This window comes from Megalopta genalis, chromosome 10 (assembly GCF_051020955.1).
Source record: "Megalopta genalis isolate 19385.01 chromosome 10, iyMegGena1_principal, whole genome shotgun sequence".
Classification (NCBI taxonomy): domain Eukaryota; kingdom Metazoa; phylum Arthropoda; class Insecta; order Hymenoptera; family Halictidae; genus Megalopta; species Megalopta genalis.
The window spans coordinates 2032542-2042350 of NC_135022.1; positions in this window are offsets into that span (position 1 = coordinate 2032542).

A 9809-nucleotide genomic window follows, 5' to 3' on the forward strand; every position below is an offset into this window, starting at 1 on the left:
GCCAGGGTTACGTCGATGTATGACGACCCGGTTGGCGTCCAGAAGGTAGGTGGTTGAGCTGCGTCGTTCACAACGTCCATGCTAAACGCCGCTATCAGAGTCTCGAATTGAGCTCCTTTCTCGTCTGTGCCTCGAGGGCTCCAGAGCGAGGATTGCGCGTTAGCGTCTGTCGAAACTAAAAGTCTCTCCCCCCTCAGTGCGCAGAACACCTTCTCTTACTGGAAATGTTGCCGAGGAGAGACACGTGTTGTACAGTTGGGTGATTTCCGCGTGTAGTATGGGCCAGGCCCTTTGTACTATTTCGGGTTCCATTGCGTCAATGCCTGGCGCCTTCCCCCTTTTCAGTTTCCGGATGGCGGCATCGATCTCAAGTGTGGTGAATTGTGTGGTGTCGGTGGTGTTGGGCGGTTCTCTGATGTTAGACCGAAGTCGCCTGTGCCGCTGCGTCTCAGTGCTCGTCTCATCATCTGGAACGAGGCTGCGCAGAAGCAGTGCAGCGGTGTCGTGCCATGTGAGTGTGTGTGTGTTGTTGTCAGCGATGTTGTTGCATGCCTTAGCGGCGTGGACCTTCCTGGTTTGTAGTTTGTATACTAGTCCCCAGGGGTCCTTGTTCCCCTCAGCCGACACAAACGAGTGCCAGCTGAGGAGTTTCGCCTTTCTAACGCTTGCGTGATATTTGTTTCTTGTTTGTCTGTATAGTGTTGTGAGCTGCTCTGGCTGTGTAGTGTTTCTGGATTGCTGGCACTGCCTCCTGAGCCTCCGCACCTTTTTCTTCATACCATCGAGCTCCGCAGTCCACCAGGGAACCGACTTAGCGAAGCGGGTTTTCCTGGGGATTGCCTCCTCGCAGGCTCGAGTTATCATGGTCTCGGTCTCCACGGCCTGCCGGTCGGCGTCACCGTCGCACAGTGCAGTGGATTCCTGGGTATGCCGGGACTCAGAGGCGAGGACTCTTTCGAATTTCTCCCAGTTCGCTCTTTTCAGGTTGAACCTGTTCGATACGATACTGGGAGCCCAGGCTGTGGAATTTTTGATCGTCATAGTAATTAAATTGTGGTCGCTCACTGTCTGATTTTCGTGGATCCTCCATCGATGCATCCTGCTCGCCAGCGGACCGGCGGCCAGGGACACATCGATGTTGGACTTGCCTCTATTATTGTCGAATGTCGTTAGGCTGGAAGGCCTGTTGACAACGATTAGATTATGGTGGGAGATTAGCTCTTCCACCGCTTCTCCCCTGATGTCGGTGTCTGCATTGTGCCACAGTGTCGACTTGGCATTGACGTCCGCGAGAACGATGACACTCTTGCCCCGGAGACTGGACAGTATCAAGTCCAGGTGGTCGATGTAGCTGATGATGGGGTCCGAGCACTGGAAGTAGGCGCAGACGACATAGAAGCTTAGATCCCCTGCAGTAAGCTCCGCACAGACAAAGTGCGTGTTACACAGGTGCTCCAGCTTCAATGCCGTAATCGCCGGGTTACAGACGGCTAGGGCGCTTTTGACTTTATTTCTGGAAGCATTATTGGAAAACGGTTTGTTATCTATTATTAATTGCATGCTGATGCCCATGGTGTTCGGGTGTTTAGTGTTGTGGTGTATGTGCGGCTCCTGGATCGCTAAGACATCTAGTCTCTTATTCGAGACTATCAGTCTTAGCTCATCTATGGCCGTCTTACAGTTATTTGCATTGATCTGCGCTATTGTGAGATCGGGAATACGTGCCTTACCTTGTCGCTGAGTGTTGCCTCCGGTGGTTCCTGCGACATTGTACAATGTGGGCTTACTTACCATAATCGATCTTTGATTTTTGCACCTCCATTGCGTGGCAGTAGGCTGGGCAGTCGTTATTCCTCGAGGAGTGGTTGTGCGGCATCCTCATCCTCTTGCAGTTTACGCACGAGGGGCTCTTGTCCTTGTTCGGATAGCTCGCGTGGGTGTGTCCGTCCTCGGCGCAGTGACCGCATGACTCCATGGAGGCCTTGCAGTACTTGGCGATATGGCCGAACGACTGGCACCTGTAGCACCTGCTGACAGCGTTGTATTCCCTCAGGGTGCAAGAGTGCCAGCCGATGAAGACCCTCCCCGTTGCGATCAGTAGTTCTCTTGTTTCCGGGGCTGCCTCGATGACCCAGTTCGTGGCGTCTTTAGACCTGTCCCCGGTCTTGAACAGAACCTTTACCCTTTGTGCGAACTCCTCTTTGGATAAATGTTCCAGATTTTGCTTGTGAAGTGCGGCTAGTAGTTCCGCTTCACTGACTTCGTTGGGCACTGAGTATATGATGGTACGTGGCCTTTTCTTTGGTGGTAGGTCTGCTTTGAGGCCGGCTTCTGCTATTTTCTTGTTCCGAAGGATCTTCTCCAGGTCCTCCTTGGTTTCCGTCTCTATTAATATTCCATTGTCCTTAATTTTACGTACGTTTCTGATTTTAATATTGTCCTTGGTGGGGGCTATGTTACGGATGATAACCTCCTTCGTGCTGTCGCTGCTGGAATTCTCTGTATTAATTGCGGGGTATATTGTGGCCACGTACCTTGTTTGTATTGTTCTTTTGACAGCGTTGGCGTTAGCGGGAGCGGAGCGGGCAATGGTTGCGTATGTAGTTCCCGGTTTGGATTTGCTGGCCTTCGGTAGGTTGTCGGTTCTGCTCAGGTTGTTTACCGTGTGGACAACGTTCTGCACCACGTTGCTGAGGCTCTCGATCTTTGCTTCAATCGCGCTGCTGCTCTTCACTTTTTCCCTCAGCGCTTTGTTTTCTTCATCGAGCTTCTCCGAGTAGGCGAACGCATCCTTGATTAAGCTTCTAAAGTGCTTAGCGTCCTCGGCGGGCAAACTATCTGCAAGTTCACTAATGAACGTTAGCAAGATCAGAATTGGGGAGGGTTCAGTGGAAGGGGCGCACTCGCGTGTGCTTTCGGCCTCTGTTTCCACATTTGAGTCAGCTTTCCTCTTCTTCATTTTCTTCCTCTGTATGGCCTCGCCAAGCTTCCTAGCAGCCCTGGTTTGGGCGACTTGCCAGTCGCCATCGACCTCCATGGTGGCTGCCCAGCCTGGCACCGTTCGTAGTTTTCGTCCTTAAACACACGTTAATGAGCCCAAAAAAAAAAAATTTAATTAATTAATAATTTTGTTTAATTTATAATTAATTAATTATTTATTTATTTATTTATTGTTTATTATTAATTGTTTGCTTATTGTTTATTGTTGCTGGTCCGTTGTTTATTATTCACTCGCGAAACCTGTATATTGGTTTGAATCCGGCGCGCAAAGTAGTACTATGGCCCTCGAGCGGGAACTTAGTGTTGTTTCACTATCGCGAGTAACAATTGCAGCCAACTTTGGTTAAAATTTTCGAATTGGCAGCACTGACCCCGTTTGTATAGATAGGAAACTCTGTCCGCTCGCTAGAGCCCTCGGTGGCCAATCAGAGCGCGCGACACTCGACTGGAGCGCCACCCCACGCCGGCGGTGACGTCTCGAAGCTCGAGGTGAGAGCACGTGTTTTTTCGATCTATTGACGCGATTTAAAACTTCCACAGTTTTTACACTACGCGCACAATTGATGGCTCATTTTAATCGTCTTCACTAATAACTAGTTTCCGCGTTTGCTGCTTGGATCTGCGATCAGTATTCCCGGAGGAATCCGGTCACAAAGATCGTCGTGCCGAAGCACGTGGCGATCGATGTAAATCTTCCGTTCACTATAACTTTGTTTTTTTCCCAGCCGATTTCCACAATTTTTGGCTCTAACTGTTCCTTTTCGATGGCACTTCACTTCAATACACAATTTGTAATTCTTGCGACTGTTTTAACCACTAATTATCGAGAAAACACGGAGCACGGTATGGCGACGCGTGTGGCGGATTGATTGGTGTTAGGTTCTCTTATATTGATTCTCTGAGAACTGGGATCGATGGCGCGTCGGTAATAAGGAAACACGTGGTTTTAGCCTAACTTGTAACGTACTTTATTTCACGTTATGCGTACGTCTATACGCGTGGAAGGCTGGTATTAGACTGAGAGAGAGTCTAGTGGTTTGCGTAGCAACGGCTAGTTACTAAGTTGTAGGTGGCGCTGTGTGCCGCTTGTACGGGCGTACGCCACAACCACTCTCCCCCGAGATATAAAACTATATACAATAACAAAATATATACAATAACAAAATATGGATTCGGTGACATAACAATAATGATTATACAGTAAATGTGACTTTTTTGGGTCCTTGATACGTTCGTAATTGTGAACTGGTTGATTTTTCTTGAATTTTTTCCAAGAATGCTGGTTTTAAACGTTCCGTGGTTAAATTAGTGTGTTTTCCTTTGTAATCCACCTTGAAAATTCGGTCTGTTACCCTTTCGATGATTGCAAAAGGTCCTTCGTATGGGGGTTCTAACGGTTTCCTGGTTGCGTCAACTCGTACGAAGACGTGTGTGCATTCAGCTAAAGATTTGTGAATGAAGCATCTTGGTTTGATATGGTGTGCTGTTGGCATAGGTCGGACTTTCCTAATATGTTCCCTGAATTTTTCTATGAAGATTTGTGGGTTGTTTTGTGTTTCTCCTTCTAGGAAGAATTCTCCTGGAAGACGTAGAGGTGTTCCGTACAGCATCTCTGCTGCTGTAGCTTTTATATCTTCTTTGAAACTTGTCCGGAGTCCTAGTAATACCGTGGGTAGAATTTTTACCCAGTCTGGATCAGTGTGGCATGCTATTGCCGTCTTTAGTGATCGGTGCCATCTTTCTATTAATCCATTTGCAGCTGGGTGGTATGATGTAGTTCTTGTTCTTGAACATCCAACCAGTTGCGTGAGGGCTTGGAATAATTGAGATTCGAATTGTGTACCCTGATCAGTAGTTATTGTCAAAGGTGATCCGAATCTGGATATCCAAGTTGTATATAGGGCGGTTGCTACTGTGTCCGCCGTGGCATCTTTGATTGGTGAAGCTTCTGGCCACCTAGTGAACCTAACGATCATCGTAAGGCAATAGGAATACCCTTGCGCCTTTGGGAGTGGCCCTATAATGTCTATGTGGACGTGATCAAAGCGTCCTTTTGGTATGTCTATTTTGTTTGGAACGTTCTTGGTATGCCGTTGTATTTTATTTTTTTGGCAAGTGATACACGTTCTGGTCAGTTCTTTGATTTGGGCATTCATTTTCGGCCATACGAAATTCTTCGCAATTGTCTTTTGTGTGGTCCTACCACTGGGGTGCGCTAGGCTGTGAGTCGCGTTGAAGATTTTCCTTCTTAGCGTCTCTGGTACGTATGGACGTATATTGTTTTCAGACATATCGCAATATATGTATTTGTCTGTGTTGTCCACTGAGATTTTGTGTAGCCTAAACGGAGAAGTGGTATCTTGTAGGATGATCTGGAGTTCCTCATCTATTGCTTGTTCTCTGATGAGTTCGTCTGTTGAAACAAGAATGGGCATTTCCACTTCTTCAATTCTTGAGAGCGCGTCTGCAACTTGGTTGTTGTGTCCTGCTATGTGCGTAATTTGGGTTGTAAATTGACCGATGTATTCCAAATGTCTCTGTTGTCTAGGTGAAGCTTTCTCCGAGTTTTGTATAAAAGCTTGAGTTAGAGGTTTGTGGTCAGTTTGTATCGTGAGGTCTCTTCCTTCTACCAGGTGTCCGAAAAACTTTAAACTTTTGTAGATTGCTAATAATTCCCTGTCGTAAACACTATACCGAAGTTGTGCTTTTTCTAGCTTCCTTGAGAAGAAGCCTAAAGGGTGCCAGTTGTTGTTATGGTACTGTTCTAGTACAGCTCCGATTGCTTGATCTGATGCGTCAGCTGTTAATCGTAGTTGCGCATCTTCGCTTGGGAACTGCAATAGGGATGCTTTTGCTAACTGTTCTTTACTTTCTATGAACGCTGCTTCAGCTTCAGGTGTCCATTTGACTGGCCTCTTGTCTTTCTTCTTGGTACCCATCAGTAATGCGTTTAGTGGGATGTGCGTTTTTGCAGCTCCGGCAATGAATCTACGGTAAAAATTTAGAATTCCTAGATATCTTCTTAGCTCCATTATTGTACCTGGTTTTGGATATTCTTGGACGGTCTTGACGCGGGTGGGTAATGGTGCGATTCCCTTACTGCTGACTTCATAACCTAAATAGGTTACTGACTCCTGACCAAAAACGCATTTCTCAACGTTGATTGTTAATCCGTGTTGCTGTAGTCGTTCAAATATAATGCGTAGGTGTCTATCGTGTTCTTCCAATGTGTTTGATGCTACCAGAATGTCATCGATGTAGCAATGGCAGAATGACAAGCCCCTTAGCACTGTATCCATGAATCTTTGGAACGATTGTGCGGCATTGCACAATCCGAATGGCATCACCGTGAATTCGAACAGTGATGACTGCAGTTTTACATCTGTCTTCGGGTGCCACTGGTATCTGGTGGTATGCTCGGACGAGATCTAGTGTTGTATAAATCTTGGTGTTGGTGAGATGGTGCGCTATGTCGTGTATATGTGGTAGTGGATAACGGTCTGGTTGAGTCATGTTGCCCCGCCTTTTCAGTGCTGCGCCGAGTCCTAAGAAGGGAAGTTGGTCGCGACCTCGCTCTCTCCAGCTTAGTTGGGGCAATGCTGGAGAGCCCGAGAAAATGGGCGGCAGCCATCGCCTTCTGCGAACAGGTAATGTTGCAGAAGGCGGCTGCCGAGCGGGGTCGCCGTGAGCGGGGGGTGCGGCGTGTGCGCCCACGCCTAGAGCCCCCCCCCCCCCGAGCAGCTGAGAATAGGCGGGCGGCGGGTGTACCAGATTATGCTGGTTTAATTGCCCGCCGCCCGCCAACCGAAGATGTCCTCCCTATACCGGGAGTGGGGCGACGAACATCGTCGCCCCCGACGGCCGCCGTGCCCAGGGCGGGGGCCCTGGGCACCCTCATTGAAAAGCGGCCGTCGTGACGTGGCGGTGCGGGGAGCGGTCCCCCGCACCGCCAAACCAAGATTATTCATGGGGGAAGATAAATCTCCCCCCGGGACGCGGCCGGCCACCGCCATTCCATCCTGGTGGCCGGCCAGGCGAGGGGGAGCCGCGGTTGTGTTCATTAAGAGTTCCCGTGGCTCCCCCAGTAATCGCCAGCGCCCTAGGCCGCCGTGGGGGTTTTAGCGGGTCAAACCTCGCACTACCCCCGTCCCGCCCCCCGGGCGGGGCGGGGGTGTCTGGCCAGCAGATTTCCCCCACGATAAAAAAAAGGAACACCAGGAACGATCGTTCCATACACTTAAGGAAGCACTTATTTCAAAACCCATATTGCAATACCCAAATTTCAATGAACCTTTTAATTTAAAAACCGACGCATCAAAATTTGCCATTGCAGGGATACTTAGTCAAGGACCTGTTGGAAAGGACTTGCCTATTGCATACACCTCTCGCTTATTAAATTTTACAGAACAAAAATACTCTACCATAGAAAAAGAATGCTTAGCTATTGTGTATTGTACTTCATATTTTCGACCGTATTTGTATGGACAAAAATTTAGAATTATCACAGATCATAAACCTTTAATATGGCTACACTCGATTAAAGATCCTATATCCAGATCGTGGAAATGGAAGTTGAAATTAGCGGAATATGAGTACGAGATAGAATATAAAGGGGCAAAGCCAACGCTAAAGCAGATGCTCTATCTAGAAATCCACCAAAAATGTGCTTACCTATACAACCGACGATTGTAGAAAATAAAAAGGGAACTATACCATCGACAACAGCAGAAGACTCTTGGATCCGAGACGTAATTAGGAAAAAGAAGACGACTACATCGACCTAGAGACAACGAAGGATAGATATTCAAAATACAACCCGTGATTAGGATAAAGGATAGCATCTTCTGTCTCGTCAAAGATCTCGCCTATATTCGATCCAGTACGAAAAAGGATAAGGATGGAAGAAACGTCCTTGCTCAAAGAGAAGATAATCTCATCCCCATAATCGCATCCCAACTCCCGAAGCTCAAAAAGCACCGCCACAACCTGAAATCCCTGTCGGACAATTATCGACGAACGATATAATAAATTCTAGACCTAAAAATTATGATGAAATGTTAAATAGAAAACAACGACAAAATTCAAATTTGCAAATTAAAGAAGTTTATGAACCATTAGATTTAATTTATCTTATGAAAGAATCTAAAATAGGAAAATTTTGTAACCAACATAGTGGTCCACACAAAGTTGTAGAAATCTTGCCGAATAGAAATACTAATTGGAGGTAATCTACGTACAGTATACACTAACGAATTGAAAATTGCACAAGTAACATCTAAATTTAATTAACAAATAACGGCACAATTAACAACAATGCCGCATATATATTACGTATCAACGAATGTTCATTAGACTTTAAAATTCCAGTACCAAGTCAAGGTAAATTCTCAGAAATTTCTTGGAACTCAACGAACCAATGGATGATGTCATTCTACCAAATCACGACGAAACTCGTTGAAGCCTACCACAATCAAAGCCGTTATCTGTATCCGACGGAAGACAACTCGACAACTTCCGTGATGGTAGCAGATAGTTGCTGAGTGTCATGGAAACATCAGGACCACATTTCGAAACGTACGTAGTAGAAAAGAGCATCCTATATAGCAGCGATAAAAATAGCATCTATAGAATACAATATAATACAGAAGTAAAATTCGCCCCAGGATTCGCATTAACTTGATTAATTATATCAAAAATAACTTATTATTTCTGATTATAGAGAAATAAGATTTTTGAATATCCTAACTATTTAAATTACTGTTCTAAATATAATGTTTTAATGATCTATGAGGTTCACAAAATTTGAAAATGTCAAAATTACTTTAAAAAATATTGTCATTCCGAAACTAGCCTCGAACACATTTCCGAAACTCGATCAAGCCAAAATTATGCAAATAACTTCATTTCACATAAAAACAATGTTAGCGCATAGGATTTTTTGAAATTGGAATGTTACGACCAAAAATATTGCGAGAAATGTATTGCACTGTTATATAAACAATATAAACATTCACCATTTGTCTTTTTTAAAAACGTTTACAAAACCTCCAGTACGAATGAAAAATTTCTTTCCTGACCGAGTCTTCTCCGTACTTCAACCTAAACCAACACAGTGTCTCACAATCAGTGGTAGTACCAAATTTCTGATTCGAAATACACAGCGTTCATACTCAAGCACATACAACATGATACCATTTCACAAGAGTAACTGTGATAAATACTGTCCAATATAAATCATAGACCTGTTTAAACCAATAACACTACTATGAAAAACCTCAGAAATAAGATTATTAATTGCATTAACCCTGCAATACTATAAATGCTTGAGTTTGCTTGAGAAGATTCGACGCACCTACTTTTTAACTTTGCAGCTTACTTAATAGACAACAACAAGGTTTTGTCCTCGCAAAAGTTGCTACAACTAGACAATCTGCGTTATCAATTTCATCGAATGAATGGTCCAAATTGATCATTTTCAACATGGATTTTTATAAAGCTAGAGTGATTTTGATTCAATCGTGTTAAAATAGGAAGTACATAGTAAATTGACCAACGTACTTAAGAAAGCAATACCTCTAGTGGCAGTAGGATTTGAATGTAGAAATAAGTAGCAAGGCAATCAATCATCTGAAGCTGTATTGCTTATTATCCTAATATGGTTGCAAGTTTTTAATTAATGGAAGGCGACAGCAAATAATGACGAGTAAAGAAAAATTACCGATACGATTTCAATGACTCTTGGTACCATTACTGCAGAATTTGATTCGTAGATAATATGCGGCTTCACTGAAACACTTTTTTTTTAACGT